General features: G+C 41.5%; 1 long non-coding RNA gene across 1 annotated transcript; it reads right to left on the bottom strand.

The window, feature by feature from the left end:
* Nucleotides 1–700: 700 nt before the first annotated feature.
* Nucleotides 701–18,603, bottom strand: LOC131280583 (uncharacterized). The gene is made up of 2 exons (XR_009188229.1): nt 18,531–18,603; nt 701–1,086 (listed from the first exon to the last, which is right to left on the bottom strand). It is a non-coding gene; the product is annotated as an uncharacterized lncRNA (long non-coding RNA).
* Between the last annotated feature and the right edge of the window lie 1,170 nt (nt 18,604–19,773).

Genomic DNA, 19,773 nt, shown 5'->3' with positions numbered 1-19,773 from the left:
CACTTTATAAAATGGACGTTAAAATTAGAAGTGTCCTGCCAGTATGGGACATGAGATCAAAATGCTTGTGTTCAGGACTGCTCCAGAAACCCGACTGTGTGGTCCTAACTAGAAGAGGATCAACTCTGTCCTTTCCACACAGACTCAGCCCCTATCCTTGTGCTAGGGAGATAACTGGGCCCTGCCAGCCCAGGGGCCTTCAGGACACATACAGGGGAGCGGGTGTAGCTCAAATGGCTCAGCTCCTGCTTCCCACGTACGAGGCCCCGGGTTCCATTCCCGGTACCTCCTTCAAGCAAACAAGCAAACAAATACACAGAGAAGGGGCAGCTGCCCACAGCATTGCCTAGAAGGAGAAACAAGAAGCCTTATGCTCAAAGAGCAGCAACAAACACCACCGCTGGTAGTGGACCCGACATAGGACACAGCCACGAGGTCTATCCCAGGCCCCTAGGGCTCCCCTAACAAAGTGTATCCTGGGAGGTGTGGGGAGGGGGTATATGTGAACCTCTTATATTTTTTTAATGTAACATTTTGTGTGAGCTACGTATCTTAAAAAAAAAAAGATAATTTAAAAATGGGGAAAAAAAAGATTCATGAGGGAAGGAGTTGAGATGAACATTAGCTGAAGGGAGGTTGAGATAAAAGAATTTATGTAGATGAAGTAACAGCATAGTTAAAATAAATAAAATACGAAATGTTAATAGGATGAAATCAATCTATTATTCTTTACATGTGATTAGAACTCACAAGAAAAATACCAGCCTTGAAACAATTTTTTGCCATCATTTCAATGATATTCCTGAGTCCATAATGGTGAAAGGTAAATAAAATAGAGTTTGGAATCTGAAAGAAAGAAAAAAAAGTGCATCCTCTCACAGTTCTGGAGGCCAGGAGTCCCAAACCGAGGTGTCGGCAGGACTTGCTCTCTCTGAAACCTGTGGGGGAAACTCTCCCTTGCCTCCCAGCCTCCGGTATCTGCGGGCAACCCTTGGCGTTCCTTGGCCGGTACGTGCTTGCTCCAATCTCTGCCTCCATCTTTACGTGACTGGCCTCTCCCTGTGTCTCTGGTATCCTCTTCTCTTCCTAGAAAACACCAGTCATAGTGGGTAAAGGGCCCACCTGACTCCAGGGTGACCGCGTCTTAATTTAACTAATCACATCTGCAACAATCCTTTTTCCAAAAAAGGCTGCATTCTGAAGCACTGGGGGTTAGGACTTCAACATAGTTTTGGAGGACACTATTCAATCCACAATGGGGTAGAGCCAGAAAGGGCATCCTAAGAACAAGCACCAGGTTTCCCTGGAGCCCCCTAACCCTTCCCTTCATTCCCCCACCCCGCCTGGGCTCTCCAGCTAGACCTCAATCCTCCATTCATTCTTCACTTCTGGAGGCGGCTTCTACTGACGCTTGAACCCACAGGCTCCCTGGCTCTTCTCTTCTATCTTGGGGCCACAGAGGTTACTCACACCTTCACACACTGCTTGTCACCCCAACCTAGACCAGGCCGAGGTGGCTGCTCAGGGGGTGTGTAGAAGGTAAGTAGAGGCTCTAGCGTCAGCCCCACAATGCGACAGCCCAAGGAGCCTGCCCTTGGGAGAGGGGCGCAGCAATAGGGGATTGGGGCTGCCAGCTCCAGTAGCTCCTGGAACTCCTGGAGCCCGGATTGGTGAACACAGAAGTACCTGCCTAAAGCTGAGAAACAGTCTTTCCAGGTGGAAACTTTATATTAGTTGTACTTAATACATGTTTATAGAAAGAGCAGAAAAAAAGGTTAAGAAAATAACACACCCCTCTCCCCAAATTCCACCCCTATAGATCAAACTTAACATTTTAGTGCTAATTCTTCTAGGCATATCTACATGATATCCATTGTATTAGTTAGGCTTAGGTGCAGCTCAAGTCCTGGGAAGCCTGAAAGAGAACTGTCTTTTCTTTATAGATTAGAATCCCTCTGTAGGCAGGGCAGGGCTGCTAAAGTGGCTCCGCTCCCCCTGGGGATCTAGGCCCCTCTGTCTTGTCGACTTATTGTATATGACTTCCTTTTCCAAGGCTTCCGCATGGTACAAATGGCTGCTCCAGCTTCCTTCCAGGTTCAGGAAGGAGGAAAGGGGGAAAGAAGCACATACCTCCTCTCCTGGAAGGTGAAATCACCACTTTCTATTACATCCCATTGATGGTTACGTGGCAACACCTAGATGCAAGGGAGACTAGGCTAGGAAACATAGTCTTTTTGTTTCTTTGTTTGTTTTTTAGGAGGCACCAAGGAATGTGAGGCAGGACCTCATACATGTAAAGCAGGTGCTCACTCATTGAGCTACACCAGCTCCCCACAGTCTGTATTCTAAGAGGCCACGGGCTCAGCTAAAATACAGGCAGGGGGCTAATACCAAAGGAAGGAGGAGATAAAAGGAAGGGAACAACTGCCAGTCTCTGTACATGGTCACGAAGTTACATAAATGGGATTATGTGCTACTATTGTGGCCACTCTAAGAGACAGGATGGGCCCCCACCCAAAATCTGGTTTGGACATCAAGACTGATGCTGCCAAAACATACCAAGGAGGTCTGAAAAGATTTATTACTCACATAGCAAGTAAAGAGCAAGGAAAGAGACTGTCTGGGAGTTGTTTGTTTTTTTTAACTTTTTATTTCGAAAAAAGTTCAAACTTACAGGCCCATTGCAAAAAATAATACAAACTCCATACAGAAGGACTCCAACATTCCCCCACCCCACAAAGACCCAGATCCACCACCTTCAACATTCTGCCACCTCTGTCGTACCATTCCATCTACTCATTTATCATCTGTCCATCTATCTGTCCATCTAGTAACACCCTTCCATCCATCCATGCATCTACTTTAGCTTTTTCTGTTCCATTCCCAGATCCCATCCAGTTTCGTGTACTGCATTTATTTGTCATTGTCTCTTTAGTGGCTCCTTCTTCCTCCTTTCCTTCCTTTCATTCTTTTTAGTTGTGGAAACACACATACAGCGTAAGTCTTCCCATCCCAAGCCCTCCCAAGCACACCATTCGTGGGACTGATCACATTCTCGATGTTGCAGCACCCTCACCACCATCCATTACTAGACCTCACTCTATACCCCACACAGAAACCCCATACTCATTTTCCCTAGCTCTCCACTCCTGATAGCCTGTACTCCACTCTCTGTCTCTATGAGTTTGCATATTTTCTGATATTTTCTTGTGGCTACCATGGGGTTTAAATTTAATATCTTGAATTTATAGCAATCTCATTTGCTTTGATAAGAACTCAACTTATGCTTCTATATCTCTCCATCCCCCCACCTTTATTTAGTTCTTGTCACAAATTACATATTGATACATGAGTCCAAAACCATTCCTTTATCTTTTCAATTTATGATTTGCGTTTTTCATCTTGAAGAAGTAAAAAGTAGAATTTAAAACCAAAAAAAGACAATGGTACTAGCATTTATATTTACCCATGTTATTACCCTCGCTGGAGATCTTCAGTTTTCATGTGGCTTCAGTCAGTTGTCTAGTGCCCTTTCCTTTCAACCTGCAGAACTCTCTTTAGCATCTCTCAAAGGATCCATCTAGCGGTGATGAACTTGCTAAACTTTTGTTTATCTGGCAATGTCTTAATCTCTCCCTCATTTTTGAAAGCCAGTTTTGCCAGTTAAAGAATTCTTGATTAGAATTTTTTTGCTTTCAGCACTTCTTCCCACTGCCTTTTGGCTCCATGATTTCTGATAAGATATTGGCAATTAATCTTATTGCGGCTCCCTTGTACATGACACGTTGCTTCTCTCTTGTGGCTTTCAGAATTTTCTCATTATCTTTCATATTTGACAGTTTGATTATAACATGGTACAGGGGGATCTATTTAGGTTTTTCTTACTTGGTAATTATTGAGCATCTTGGATGTCTACATTCATGTCTTTCATTAAATTTGAGGTTTTCAGCCATTATTTCTTGGAGTAGTCCCCCCCTCCCTTTCTGGGACCCCCACAGTGCATTTGTTGGTATGCTTGATAGTGTCCCCCAAGTTCCTCAGGCTCTGGTCACTATTTTTTCATTTTTTCTTCTTTCTGCTCCTCACACTGGATGATTTCACTTGTCTTATCTTCAAGCTCACTAATTCTTTCTTCTGCCAGCCCCAATCTGCTGATGAACCCCTCTTGGGAATTTTTAATTTGTTACTGTGGTCTTCAGCTCTGTTTGGTTCCTTTTCATAATTTCTATCACTCTACTGATATTCTCTTTGTGTTCATCTATTGTTTTCCTGATTGCCTTTAGTTTTTTCCCATGTTTTCGGTTAGCTCTTTGAGCATATTTAGGAACATTTTTTAAAAGTCTTTGTCTGGAATGTCCCAGGTCTGGTCCTCCTCTTTGATAGTTTCTAATGTTGTAATCTTTTCCTTTGACTGGGCCATCACTTTCTGTTTCTTCGTATATTTGCAATATTTTGTTGATACCTGGATATTTTTATATTTTAGCATGTTATCACTGGAATTTAGACTCCGAGGTATCTGTTCCTTAAGTTTGTATCCAGCTAGTGTTTCCTTGAATGTCAGGAGCTCACAAAAAAAAAAAAAAAAAGGAAAAAGGAAAAAAAAGAAAACAGCTTTCCCAGTATTTGTAGATTAACTGTCAGTGAAGGGTTGGGGGAGGGGCAGCCAGGGCAGCATGACAGCCTGCTGCTTTTGAGTTGTCTTTTTCTTGATTTGGAGCTCACACTGTTACTGCAGTCCTTTAACTGTTTTCTGCAGCTTTTAGAAAGATGGTTCTACCAGTTCTTGCTAGGTGTTCAAAGCTTCTGTGTGGAGATGGAGCCCTGAGCATCTCTCTTAACCATCTTGACTGGGCTGGCTGGCAGTTTTTAGGGTGTGAAGCCAGGCTGAGGTTTCTCACAGAAAGACTGAATTTCCCACTGGCCCCAAAGGAAGGAGCACCCAGGCTTTCTTATCAGCTTTTCCAGATGGGGGTAGAAGGAAAAAAGGGAGGGGTGAAGCTTAAAAGCTGTGAGCAATCTAGCAACAACAGCAAAAAAAAAAGGAGTCAGACTCCTTATTGCAGATACAAATACTGTTTTTCACCCTCTTTCTTCTTTTCAGTTCAACAGTATGTCGAGGACATGTTTTCATTTCAACACAGAAAACTCGCATTATTTTTAATGACTGCATGCTACTACATTGCCTATATATACTATAATTTCTTTAACTAATTACATACATCTCCATTGTTTCCAACATTTTGCTCTTATAAATGATTCTATGATGACCATCCTCATGTATATATATATGTCTCCAGTACAATGTAATCCACTCAGAAGAATCGACCAGTTCACAAACATAATCCAGTATCTATTTTTGGAATTCATAAATAATACCAAACTGCTACACTGAGTTTTGGTGACTTTTTAAGTTTTGCCAATATGATAGGCAGAACATTATGTCTAACAACTGTTTTTATTTTGCATTATGATTATTACTTTTAAAAACTGAATATATTTTCCTATGTGCACTGACCATTTGTATTTAATATTTTGATTTTTAGTTTATGGGCTTATTTTAACTAACTACCAAACATTTAAATTTTTATTTTATTTCATTTTTAATTAAGCTCTTTATTTTGAGGTAGTTATAGGTTCACATGCAGTTGCAAGAAACAATACAAAGAGATCCCAGGGGACACTTTACCTGGTTTCCCCCAATGGTAACGTCTTGCAAAACTATATGCAATTGGAAACAAAATCACAACCAGGATATTATTGCATACAGTCAATATACACTCAATATAGTCAACACACAGGACATGTGCGTCACCACAACGTGCCCTCATGGTGGTCTTCCATAGCCACACCTACTTCATTTCCACTCCTCCCGAACCCTTGGCAACCTCTCATCTGTTCTCTATTTCTATAATTTTGTCATTTCCCAAGCTTTATTTTTTAAACATAACCACATCTACAAAAACTAACAATAAGTTGTTTATATCATCAAATAATCAATGTTCACATTTCCAATTGTCTCATATATTTTTAGTTTGCCTGTTTGAATCAGGATCCAAATTGCAAATAGTTAAGTTTCATGTGAGTGTGTGAGTAGATTGTATTTTTTAAAGTTTTATTGTGGTAACATATATACAACATGATAGTTCCCATTTTAGCCACTTTGCAGTATACTATCCAGTGGTGTTAATTACAGTCACAATGTTGTGTCAACATCACTAGAATCCATTACCTAACTTTTTCATCTCCCCGAACAGAAACTCTGTAACCATTAAGAGTTAAGTTTCTTTAAATCTTTGGGTTTCTACTCCATCTATTAATTTAATCTTTTTTTAACACAATAAAATGTACAAATCTTAAGTGTTTAGTTCAATGAGTTTTGTATACACCCATAACCACCGCCCAAAATGTGATACAGAGCATTCTCATGCCCCCAGGAATCTCCCTCACGCCCCTTCCCAGTCAAAGCGCAACCAGAGGAAACTACTTTCTGATATCTACCACCATAAACTAGTTTTTCTGTTCTACAATTTCATTTGAATATAATACGTACTCCTTTGCAAATGGCTTCTTTCACGCAATATAACATTTTTTAGATTAATCCGTGTTTTGCATGTTTGTACCTTTTTATTGCAGAGTGCTCCACTGTGTGAATATGCCACAATTCATTTCACCCTTTGACGGACATTTGGGTTGTTCCCAGTTTAGGGTTATTATGAATAAGGCTGCTATGACGATTAGCATATAGGTCTTTTGTTGATAGATTTTTTTCATTTCTTTTGGGTAAATACCCAGGAGAAGAATTACTGGATCATAGATTTAACGCATGTTTTTTGTTTTTGTTTTGTTTTGTTTTTAAGATTTAATTTTATTTAATTCTCTCCCCTTCTCCCCCACCCCAGTTGTCTGCTCTCTGTGTCCATTCGCTGTGTATTCTTCCGCGCCCGCTTCTATCCTTGTCAGCAGCACAAGGAATCTGTGTCTTTTTTTGTTGTGTCATCTTGTCGTGTCAGCTCTCTGTGTGTGGCACCACCCCTGGGCAGGCTGAACTTTCTTTCACGCTGGGCGGCTCTCCTTACGGGGCGCACTCCTTGCACGTGGGGCACCCCAATGCAGGGTACACCCCTGCGTGGCAGGGCACTCCTTGTGCGCATCAGCACTGCGCATGGGCCAGCTCCACGTGGATCAAGGAGGCCCGGGGTTTGAACCGTGGACCTCCCATGTGGTAGGCGGACGCCCTAACCACTGGGCCAAGTCTGCTTCCCTTGATGCATGTTTAACTTTACCAGAAGCTGCAAACCATTTTCCAATGTGGTTGTACATTTTACACTTACAATAGTAAGTTTGAGAATTCTGGTTGGCCTCAGGACTCCTCTCCAATGTTTGATTTTGTCAATTCTTTTTATTTTAGCCGTTCTAGTGAGGTATGATTTTAAGTTGCCTTTCCCTGATGATTAATGATATTGAACATTTTTCATGTGCTTATTGACTGCTGATAAGTCTTCTTTGGTCAAGAATCTAGTGAAGTCTTTTAACATTTAAAAAAGTGAGTTGTTTTTCTTTCTGTTATTTGTAGGAGTTACATATATATCCTGGTTATGATTCCTTTATCAGATATATACAGTGCAAATATTTTTCCCTATTTTCTGCCTTGCTTTTTAAATTTTCTTGATGGTATCTTTTGATGTAAATGATTATTTGTATATCTTGAGACTGATTATTTGTATTCAGAGACACTTGTCATTGGATTTAGGCCCACTGTAATCCAGGGTCATGTCATCTTGAGATCCTTAACCAAATTACATCTACAAAGACTCTGTTTCCAAAGAACGTCACAGTCACAGCTTCCGGCAGTTAGGACGTGGACATACCTTCTCGGGGGCTTCAACCTACTACACCACTGAAAGGCGATGATGTTTAATTACAGTGGCTTTAGAAAATGTTCTGCAATCTGGAATTTTTCTTTTTCACATATATTTTATATTCTTAGGCAGAAATTCTTCCACGTGAAGTTTAAGGTAATCTGAACCTATTTTTAAAATCACTGTTGGCCTCTTCCTTATGGCCGTGAGGAAATGAAGGAATACACGTTGGCTGCCATTTGCGTCATCCACAAGCGTAAAGGGTATGGATAACAAACCTCAGGGCTAATGCTCGCCATGTAACATGAAGGGTGCATTTAAGCACAGCAAGATTGTAGAAATAACTGTGATAGTTCTTTTCAAAATTGGTTTGACAATACATGTGCATATATATAGGTTATCAAGTAATAATTACTACTATAATAATAATTACTTCTATCAAGTAATAATTTTTAACAGTTTTATTGAGATATAATTGGTATACAATAAACTGCACACATTTTAAGTGTACATTTAATAAGTTTTGACATATGTATATAACTGTGAAGCCATCACCATAATTATGATAATGAATATATCCATTACCCCCAAAAGTTTCCTCCTGTCCCTTTGTAATCTTTTCCCCTTGTCCAGGCCCCACCCCACCCCATCATCCCCAGGCAACCACTTATCTACTTTCTGTCATCTTAGGTTAGTTTGCATTTTTTAGAATTTTATATAATTGGGATCAAACAACATGTATTGTTTTTTATTTGGCTTCTTTCTTCAGCATAATTATTTTGAAATTCATTCATGTTATTACATTCATTCCTTTTTATTACTTTGTAGTATTTCATTGTATCTCAATTGCTTTATCAGTTTGGCTGTAAATCGACATTTGGGTTGTGTCTGGTTTGAGACTATTAAAAATAAAGTTGCTAGGAACATTTAGGTATAAGTCTTTGTGTGAACATATGTTTTCATTTTTCCTCGGTTAGTATTTAGGAATGGTTGAATCATGTGGTAGGTGTATGTTTAACTTTTGCAGAAACTGCCAAGTGTTTTTCAAAGAGTTTGTATGATTATAAATTTCCACCAGCAGTTTATGAGTTCCAGTTGGTATGGTCAGTCCTTTCAGTTTGAGCCATTTGTAGTAGTATCTCATTGTGGTTTTCACTTGCATTTTCATAATGACAAATGAGGCTCCACATCTTTTCATGTATTTATTTACTTTCAGTTTATCTTCTTTGATGAAATGTCTTTTCAAACCTTTTGCCCTTTTTAATTGGGTTTTTTATTTTCTTATTATTGCATTTTTTTATTAAGATTTATTTTTTGTTTATTTCTATTTCCCCCCCCCCCGCCCCGCCCCAGATATCTGCTTTCTGTGTCCATTCGCTGTGTGTTCTTCTGAGTCCCCTGGTATTCTTGTCAGCGGCACCCGGAATCTGTCTTGTTTTGTTGCGTCATCTTGCTGCATCAGCTCTCCGTGTGTGCAGCGCCATTCCTTGGCAGACTGCACTTTTTTCATGCTGGGCGGCTCTAATGGGGTGCACTCTTTGTGCGTGGGGCTCCCGTACACAGGGGCACCTCTACGTGGCAGGGCACTCCTTGCGCGCATCAGCACTGCGCATGGGCCAGCTCATCACACGGGTCAGGAGGCCCTGGGTTTGAACCTTGGACCTCCCATGTGGTAGGCAGATGCTCTATCCCTTGGGCCAAATCCACTTCCCTTATTGCATTTTGAGTGTTCTTTATATATTCTACATACCAGTCCTTAGTCAGATAGGTGATTTGCAAATATTTTATCCCAGTCTGTGATTTGTCTTATTATTTCTTTAACAGAGCAGAAGTTTTTAATTGTGATTAAATCCAACTTATCGACTGTTTTCTTTTATGGATCATGGTTTTAGTGTTGTATCTAAAAAAATCTGCCTAACTCAAGTTCACAAAGATTTTCTCTTATGTTTTATTCCAGAAGTTATTTTTTCTTTTTTTTTTTATTTCATTTTTATTTATTTCTCTTCCCCTCGATGTTTGCATGTCTTTTTTTAGGAGGCACCGGGCCATCTCATTGTGTTTGTTGTGTCTCTCATTGTGTTTCCTTGCTGTTTCTTGGTTGCATCATCTCACTCGTGTCAGCTCACCAGGACAGCCCATCGTTCGCAAGCTCTCTTGCTTTCTTTTTTAGGAGGCACCAGGAACTGAACTTGGGACCTCCCATGTGGTGGGCGGGAGCCCAGCTGCTTGAGCCACATCCACTTCCCTCCAGAAGTTTTACAGATTTGGAGTTTTACATTTATTTTGAGTTAAGTTTGGCAAATGGTACGAGATATGTATGAAGTTTCATTTGTGTGTGTGCACCCAAGTGTTGTAGCACTTTCTCCATTGAATTGCCTTTGCAACTGTAGATCTGTTCACGACTCTCTGTGCTGTTCCACTGATTTGTCTTTCTTTATATCAATACCACACTATCTTGATTGTAACTTTATAATAAGTCTTGAAAAACAGATAGTATAAATTGTCCAACCACCTCCCTCTTTTTTCAAAGTTGTTTTGATTTTTTGAGGCCATTGAATTTCCATATGAATTTTAGAATCAGCTAGCCAATATCTAAAGAGAAAAAAAAAGTCCACTGAGATATTGATTGATTGGGATTGCATTGACTCTACAGATCAATTTGGGTAGAACTGATATCTTAAAACTGAGTCTTTTGAGTCTTCCCATCCACAAACACATTCATGGCTAGATACATAACTTGTTCTATCTTTCTGTGCCCTTCCAGTCTGAAAACTCAGATCTTTCTTCAGGTCAGCAAAATATTTCTCTGTTCTTTCTTGCTTCTCCTCCATTTATTCCTTTTCATCTTTTTGGAACTAATTATTTGAATGTTAGGACAACTGGATCTATTCTCCAAGTCTCATATTTTCCTTATAATTTCCATCTCTTTGTATTATTAGCTCTGTGCTTTGAGATATTTTTTCCACTTGGGTTTCCAAGCCACTAATTTGAGTCTCAGCAGTGGCCACCCTCTTTTAATACACACACTGAATTTTTTAGTTGAGAATAATGTTTTTCAGTTCCCAAAAGTATTTTTTGGTACACTACTTGAATCTCTCTAAGTGCTCCTATATACAGTCTTGCTTAAGTTGTCATATGCCTCTTCCAGCAGTTCTTCTGCTCTCTGCGGGGCAAGGAAACCAGCTTTACTGACCTCATCCCTGCAGGGCCCACCTCCCTGGGTCCCCTTTTCCAGTATTCCCAGGGTTCTGATGTCTGCCCAGGAGCTCTCCAAAGCTGGTCTCTATTCTCCTGCTTGGGGACGGTAAAAAAGCTCCTCCCCAGGTCTCTACACCAGGCCATCCCCCTGATTCACGCCAGTCCAAGCCCTCACTTGCAACATCCTGCCACTGGCCCCACAGCGACAAGGCTCAGGGGAGGCAGGGGTTTAGAATTGGAAGATTAGACATACCCTTCGAACAGTGGTTCTCAAGACTTGAATATGCATCATGACAAAGTATTTGTTAATACTGATTCCTGGACTTCATCCGCCATGTCTGATTCATTAGGTTTAGGTGGGACCTGAGAATCTGCATTTCTAACAAGTTTCCAGGAGATGATAATGCTGCTGATTTGGGGACCCCCCTTTGAGAACCAGTGCTTTAGAAAACCAAAACCAAGCCCTCCTCCTTTTTCGCCCGTTTCTCCCACTTCCTCTTTTCTTTCTCCTCCTCTCCCTCTCTTTCCCAATTCTTCTTCTTCAAAACTATATCCTTTGTATGGCAAGGAAATTAGTCAGGGAGGTATTGTCAGGAAGTTATTATCTCAAGGTCCTTCAGCTTGCTCACAATACTGAGATCTGTACACAGTGAGGCTCCATCCAGGCCCCCTCCTCCCCTAAAGCCCTGGCCGGTGATTCCCTGCCAAGTCCTGGATCCTGGTCTGAGAACAGCACCAAGAGAGGCCCAAGGCACCCAGGCAGGATGCCCATAGGCAGGGCTGAAGAGGAGGAGAGGCTGGCTGGACCTGAAAGCAGCTCAGAACCCCTCTCACCCTTTGGCACCCTTGCTTTTCCCTTGAGCCCGGAGGATGGCAGCCTGGATGCCCTGACCCTCACTGCAGGAACCCCAGGGGTCAATGGGGGAAGCCGTGCCTCTCCGGGCACTTTTGATGGTCTTCTCACTTCCTCGATAGTGTCCTTTGAAGCAAAAAAGATTTTAATTTTGGGAAGCGGATTTGGCCCAATGGATAGGGCATCCGTCCACCACATGGGAGGTCCAAAGTTCAAACCCCGGGCCTCCTTGACCCATGTGCAGCTGGCCCACGTGCAGCGCTTATGAGCATAAGGAGTGCGGTGCCACACAGGAGTGTCCTTGCGTAGGGGAGCCCCAAGCACAAGGAGTGCAACCCGTAAGGAGAGCCGCCCAGCGCAAAAGAAAGTGCAGCCTGCCCAGGAATGGTTGCTGTACCCACGGAGAGCTGGCGCAGCAAGATGACGCAACAAAAAGAGACACAGATTCCTACTGAAGAACACACAATGAATGGACACAGAGAGCAGACAACTGGGGGAGGGAGGGGAGAGAAATAAATAAAAAATAAATCTTAAAAAAAAAAGATTTTAATTTTGATGAAATCCAATTTCTTTCTTTTCTCTTTGGTTCCTTGTACTTTTTATAACATATCTAAGAAAGCTTTCTCTTGCCCACAGTCACAGTGATTTATGTTTTCCTGGAAATGTTTTACAGTTTTAGTTCTTTTTTTTTTAAAGATTCATTTATTTATTTATTTCTCTCCCCTTCCCCACCGCCCCCCACCTCTGTTGTCTGTTCTCTGTGCTATTTGCTGTGTTGTCTTCTTTGTCCGCTTCTGTTGTTGTCAGCGGCACGGGAATCTGTGTTTCTATTTTTGCTGCATCATCTTGTTGTGTCAGCTCTCCGTGTGGGTGGTGCCATTCCTGGGCAGGCTGCACTTTCTTTCGCGCTGGGCGGCTCTCCTTAAGGGGCTCACTCCTTGCGCGTGGGGCTTCCCTACGTGGGGGACACCCCTGTGTGGCAGGGCACTCCTTGCGCACATCAGCACTGCATGTGGGCCAGCTCCACACGGGTCAAGGAGACCCGGGGTTAGGACTGTGGACCTCCCATGTGGTAGACGGACGCCCTAACCACTGGGCCTAAGTCTGCTTCCCTCATTGGTGTTTCTTAATGGTTTAATTATCCTCATTGCCTGGGCCATCATTTCCTATTTCTTTGTATGTTTTGTAACCTTTTGTTGAAATATGGACATTTTTATATTTTAGGTGCTTTTGCTATAATTTACACTCTGAGGATTCTGTTCCTTAAGCTTGTATCCAGCTAATGTTATGACAGAACATAACATCATGGGGGGGGAGAGGGGGGGTGGGGGGGGGTGGGGATGAATGGGACCTCACATATATATTTTTAATGTAACATTATTACAAAGTCAATAAAAAAAATTAATTAAAAAAAAAAAAAAAGAACATAACATCATTGCTATATTACTAGCAATGTAATATACATAGCAAACCAATGAGTTTGCTAGTGTTTTGTTGAGGATTTTTTGCATCTATATGCATAAGAAATATTCCTTTCTTGTAAGGTTTTTTCTGTTTTTAGCATCAAGGTAAAAACTGACCTCTTAGAACATTCAGAAATGTTTCCTCTTTTATTTTTTAGTAAGTTTGTGAAGAATGGGTATTAATTCTTTCTTAAATGTTTGGTAGAATTCACCTTTGTAGCCATCTGAGTATGGGCTTTTCTTTGAGAAGTCTTTAAACTACTAATCCAATATCTTTAGTTAGTATAGGTCTATTAAGAATTTCACTTTCTTCTTGAGTCAGTTTTTGTAATCTGTGTCTTTCCATGAATTTGTCCATTTCCTCTAAGTTATCTAATTTGTTGGGATACAGTTAATTCATAGTATTCTCTTAAAATCCTTTTCATTTTTGTAAGGTCAGCAGTAACAGTCCCTCTTTCACTTATTAATTTAGAGACAGGAGTCTTTTCTCTCTCCCTTTTGTTTTTATCAGTCTAGCTAAAGGTTAGTTAACTTCGGCCACCGCCCCCTCCCTGAGATGGCTCTCTCACCTGTCTACTCATTGTTTCCACTTGCTATGTCTGCTTTCTGTGTCTCTCATCTTCTTTAGGAGGCTCTGGGAACCAAACCCAGGACCTCCCATGCGGGCACCCAACTGCTTGAGGCACATCTGCTCCCCCAGGTAAGTTAACTTTTGTTGGTCTTTTCAAAGAACCAACTATTGGTTTTTGTTGGTTTCTTCTATTGTTTTTCTATTCTCTATTTCATTTATTTCCACTCTAATCTTTATTACTTCCTTTTCTTTCTCTTTACATGTAGTTTACTCTTCTTTAGTTTGTCTTGAGATAGAAGGTTCATTTTTTTTTATTGTAATCTTTCTTCTTTTAAAGATAAACTTTAAGAGAAGCAGATGTGGCTCAAGCAGCTGGAGTCCATCTTATCACATGTGTGGTCCTGGGTCCAGTTCCCACTGCCGCCTAAAGAAGGTGAGCAAGACAGCAAGCTAATACAACAAGATGACACAGTGAGATGATGCAACCAAGAGACACAGCAAGGAAACACAATGAAAGACATAACACACAGGACGCAATTGGTCACCTCAAGCAATTACACACTGCCCTCCCACATGGCAGGCCCCGGGCTCATTCCTGGTGCCTCCTAAAAAGAAGACAAGCAGACAGTGAGTACAAACAACGAGGTGAGGAAAAATTAATAAAAATAAATCTTAAAAATGAATATGTAAACTTTAAAACCATAGATTTTTTTTTGTGGATTCTCTTTATCAGGTTGAATAAGTTCCATTCAATTCCTTGGCTCTGAGAGTTTTCATCTGAAATGGTTATTGGATTTTATCAAATGTCTCTTTTGCATCTATTGGAATGATTGTATGTTTTTTTCTTTCTTAGTATATTAATATTTTGAATTCCATTGATGAATTTTAGAAAAGTATACCAATCTTGAATTCCTGGGGTAAATTCCACTTAATCATGATATATGATCTTTATTCTACATTGTTAGATACCATTTGCTACAATTGTGGTAAGTATTTTCATCTATATTATGAGGAATATTTGTTTGTAGTTTTATTTTCTTGTGATCTCTTTATCTGGTTTTGTATAATATCATTTTCTATTTGGGACCACATACAATTCAAATCATACAAAGTATGTTCTCTAACCATGGTTTAAATTAGAATTCAATAACAGGAGGTAATATGGACAATCCCCAAATATATAGACTCTAAAGAACACATTTCTAAATAACCTTTGAATCAAAGAAGAAATTAAAAGGAAAAATAGAAAATATTTTTAGGGAAATGAAAAATAAAAACACAACATGTCAAAATCCATGGATTGAAGCTGAAGCAGAACTTGGAAGGAAATTTACAGCACTGAACACCTATTTAGAAAAGCAAAACCAATGTTCTCAGCTTCTACTTTAAGAAACTAGAAAAAGAAGAGCATATTAAACCCAAGTAAGCAAAAGAAAGGAAATATAAAGATTAAAGCAGAAAGCATAGAAGTAGAAAACAAAAACAATGAAAAAAATTCAATGAAACCAAAGCTGATTCTTGCAAAAAATCAGTTGCAATAAGGCTCTAACTAGATTGAACAGGGAAACAAAAGGAATATACAAATCACCAGTATCAGGAGACAACAGTACAGATTTCCCTGATACTAACGTATAATAAGGAAATAAGTTTATGTCAATAAAACTCACAACTTAGATAAAATGGGCAAATCATTTGAAAGACACAAACTACCAAAGCTTACTCAAGAAGAAATAGGTAACACGAACAACCATTATCTATTAAGGAAGTTGAATTTGTACTTTAAAAACTTCCCCCAAGAGAAAACCCCAGTGTTGATACCTGGCATACATACTGCTTAACTCTGTCTTCGCTAGCAGAAGGGAATGGCACCAACACTAGCTCCAGTAGACATTAAAAGCACTTCAACACCTAAGATTACTGTAAAATGTATGTGGTTATAAGAAAAAATTAATACAATATGCTACAAACTAAGGAAACATGCAACCCAATAATGTTGACAGCAGAGAATTTGTAAAAAATGAACTCCAGGAACACTTTCAAAACAAGTGTGGAAACTCACTTCCAAAAAGTGACAAAATAGTCTAGAAACAAAGCACAAAATTATTATTTTTTGCACTAAACCTAAAGAAATGGTATCTTCTATAAAGCAATAGTTTTCTAATTCTCATTAGAATAAAATATATCTTTGGCTTAAGTGGCAATACCTCTATGACCTTCTCAAGACTCTTAGCTTTGCCCAGCCTATCTGTCTTATTTATAAAATACAGATTAAAAAATCTGCCTAAAGCAGACAGCAAGCAGGTGGCAAGGGGGGGGGAGGATAAATAAATAAAATAAATCTTAAAAAAAAAAAATCTGCCTAAAGGTTGATGTTGTACCATGTGATTACTAGTGATGGTCTCCCAACTACTAGAGCTATAATTCTTTAAATCTTGTAATACTAAAGCTAAACCAGGGATTATAAGAACATTGCTATCTTTATACAAAACTCAACCTCCTTGATAATTATAATTATGGGAGTTACATAAGGGAATGTTCTTATCTTAGGAAATGTACAAGGAAGTGTTGTGTCTTTAAGGAACATGATATATAAAACCTAATCTCAAATGTTTAGAAAATAGATAGATATAATGTATCTTGGTTTCCAGGCTGCTAAAACAGATACTATATAATGGGTTGGCTTAACAACAGGAATTTACCAGCTCAGTTTCAGGGGTTAGAAGGTCAGCAGTATTCTGACTGGCAAGTTCTCCTTGGGTTCCTTGGCTTTCCTGTCACACAGTGTTTTAGTTCCTAGGCTGCTGAAAGCAGATACCATGAAATGGGTTAGTTTAAATAATGGAAATTTATTTACTTACAGTTTGAAGCCAAGAAAATGTCCAAATCAAGGCATCACCTAGGTGATGTTGTCTTCTTGAAGACTGGCTGCCAGCGATCCTTGGCTCCTCTGCCACATGGCAAGACACATGGCAGCGCCTGCTGGTCTCTCCCTTCTCATTTGTTTCAGCTTCTTGCTTCTGTGGCTTTCTCTTTCTCACTTTGTATTCATTTCATTTACAAAGGATGCCAGTAAGAGGATTAAGTCCCACCTTGAATGAGTTGGGTCACGCCTTAACTGAAGTAGCATCATCAACTTACAACCACAAGAATGGATTTGATTTAAGAACTTGCTTTTTCTGGGGTACACGTAGCTTCAAACCACAACACATGGCAATGTCCTCTCCTTTCTCTTCTGGTTCTTCCTCTTCTGCTTTTGGGTTCTGTTGCTTTCAGCCTCTGGCTCCTCCCCACGGCTTTCTTTCATTGTTTTTCACTTTCCTCTCCTTATAAAGGACTCCAGTAAACGGAATTAAGACCCAAACTCAGGAAACGGACTTGGCCCAGTGGTTAGGGCATCCGTCTACCACATGGGAGGTGCGCGGTTCAAACCCCGGGCCTCCTTGACCCGTGTGGAGCTGGCCCATGCGCAGTGCTGATGCGCGCAAGGAGTGCCCTGCCATGCAGGGGTGTCCCCGCATAGGGGAGCCCCACGCACAAAGAGTGCACCCCGTAAGGAGAGCGGCCCAGCATGAAAGAAAGTGCAGCCTGCCCAGGAATGGCTCTGCCCACACTTGCTGTGCCGCAGCAAGACGCAGCAAATAGACACAGAGAACAAACAACGGGCTGGGGGGGGGGAGGGATTAAATAAATAATCTTTAAAAAAAAAAAAGACCCAAACTCAGGAGCAGATGTAGCTCAGGTAGTTGAGCACCTGCCTCCCATATAGTACATGCTGGATTTGATCCCCAGTACCTCCTAAAACCTAACAAAAACAAACCAACAAACTCTCACTGGGGTTCAGGTGTAGCTCAGTGGTTGAGTGCCTGCTTCCCATATAAGAGGTCCTGGGTTCAATCCCCAGTGCCTCCTAAAAAAAAAAAAAAAGACCCAACCTTATTCAGTTGGACTGCACCTTAACTAAAAATAACATCTACAAGAGATCCTGTTTACACGATGGGATCAAACACAGGATGGGATTAAGATTAAGATTTTTTTTGCTGGGGTACATAATTCTTCCTACTATGGTCTGTCCTCTGAACTCCAAAAAGACATGTTCTTCCCATATGCAAAAAACATCCATTCCATGACAACATTCCAAAAGCTTTAAGTCATTTCAATAACAATACTAAGTACAAAGTCTCATCAAAATCTATTCTGGAGCAAAACCCTCTCTGTCTGGTGGACTTGAAACCTAGAAAACACATTATATGCTTCCAAAATAAAATGGTGGTGACATAGATTAATTATTATAGGGAAAAGAGGAGAATACTGGCAGATCTGGCAGAAAATATGGCCTCGAGACCCCACCCGGGAAACCTCCTGAGGGATTCCACGAGACCCTGGCCATGAGCTCCCATTTGGAACTCTTTCTGGGGTCAAGGAGAAGTCCCGGATAACCCCAACCAGGCCTCCTCAGTGGGTCCCTGAGAGCTGACATAAGGCAATCAAACAGAGCAGCAAACAGCTGGGGCGCCTCCCCAGCATTACGAAGGGGGAGGAGGAACAGTTTTAAGAAGCCAGCTGGGGCCCCCGCACACGCAACTCACCCTGCAGCACGCCTGGGGTCTACATCTCAGCCTGTGTACTTTTCTAGTTTTCTTGTTTCCTAAGAAACTCTTTACTCCCTTGCCTACCCTATGAGGTGTTCTTAAATTCTTTTATGTGACATAAGCCAAGAACCTAGAACCCCAGAACCCAGAGCCTTCTGCTAACAGTGGGACAAGCATAAGGTAAATATTCCCACTCAGGAAGGGAAACACTGGGGAAAAAAGAGGGGTGATGGGGCCTAAACAAGTCCGAACCCCAGCAGGGCAAACTCCATTAGATCTTAAAGTCTGAGTCACCTGTGGATTAATACCTTTTCCTCTGGGCCTGCTGGAGCAGCAGCCCCACCCTCCCTAAGCCCTTGCATGGGGGCAATGATCTCCCTGAAAACTGGGTGTATGCCCCACCCTCTCTGAGCAGTGGGGAGGAGGCAGAACTCCCCCCAAACACCTGGGCAGAGACCACCCTCTGTCTGAGCTCTGGGGTAGCAGTCGAACTCTTCATAAGCAGGCCTAGCCCTGCCCCCTCCAAGCAATGGGCAGATGGCAAGCACGGGGGGCCCACACTTCCCAGGCATGTGGTGGGCCTGCCCATTTCAGTCCACACCCCTGCTTCCATGGTTCTGCCCTTGAAGTCATTCTTCCTTCAATTCATCCCTTCTCCGTCCCTTGCACTCCAAGATAGAAATGTTGGAAAATTTGCACGCAGCTTTGCATGCAGTTTAAAAGGACTTTCCTCAGCTCCTTCCTGGATAACTGCATTTCTAATCCTGACTTCCTACAGGATGTCTGACTGGGCCCAAGTTCAGCCACACCCTCTTTGTTCAGTTAAACCCTCACATGTAACCCTATTCTCTGGGGACTCACTTCCCAGAAGATCAGGGAGGTCCCTGATAGAGCTACTCCTGGCCCTAGCCTCAGAGCACACTGTCTGGAAAGGCTGAGAATTTCAAAATCATCAGTTGCTGGTTTCTCTGTGCTTAAGAATTTTATTCTTGGGAAGCAGACTTGTCCAATGGATAGGGCGTCCGCCTACCACATGGGAAGTCCGCGGTTCAAACCCCGGGCCTCCTTGACCCGTGTGGAGCTGGCCCATGCGCAGTGCGGAGGCGCACAAGGAGTGCCCTACCACGCAGGGGAGCCCCATGCGCAAGGAGTGCGCCCCGTAAGGAGAGCCGCCCAGCATGAAAGAAAGCACAGCCTGCCCAAGAATGGTGCCGCACATACGGAGAGCAACAAGATGATG

The sequence above is a fragment of the Dasypus novemcinctus genome, chromosome 12, assembly GCF_030445035.2.
Source record: "Dasypus novemcinctus isolate mDasNov1 chromosome 12, mDasNov1.1.hap2, whole genome shotgun sequence".
NCBI lineage: Eukaryota > Metazoa > Chordata > Mammalia > Cingulata > Dasypodidae > Dasypus > Dasypus novemcinctus.
The sequence above is the reverse complement of the archived record's forward strand: the minus strand, read 5'-3'. Positions and strand labels throughout refer to the sequence as shown.